Source organism: Penaeus monodon, chromosome 21 (assembly GCF_015228065.2).
Source record: "Penaeus monodon isolate SGIC_2016 chromosome 21, NSTDA_Pmon_1, whole genome shotgun sequence".
Classification (NCBI taxonomy): Eukaryota; Metazoa; Arthropoda; class Malacostraca; order Decapoda; family Penaeidae; genus Penaeus; species Penaeus monodon.
This window is the reverse complement of record NC_051406.1, coordinates 8,087,518-8,087,781: the sequence shown is the minus strand read 5'-3', so window position 1 is coordinate 8,087,781 and position 264 is coordinate 8,087,518.

Below are 264 nucleotides of genomic sequence, written 5' to 3'. Positions count from 1 at the left end.
GATATGGATTTTAGGTCAATTCTAGTTATTTTTTCTTATCTCTTTATTTTATTATGACGGAACACTGCATGCATTTCCTATATGATCGACTGCAAATCTCAAGTATACTGTGTTTCAATGTGGTTATACAGTAAAATATTCTCCATGTCCTGTAGCGAAATGGCAATATTTATGTGCGTGTGTAAATATATGCAAGTTTTTTCCTTAAAATAAGCATTATAAGCATTACCTTAGTCTATCATTAGAAGCGACAGGTTGTGTTTG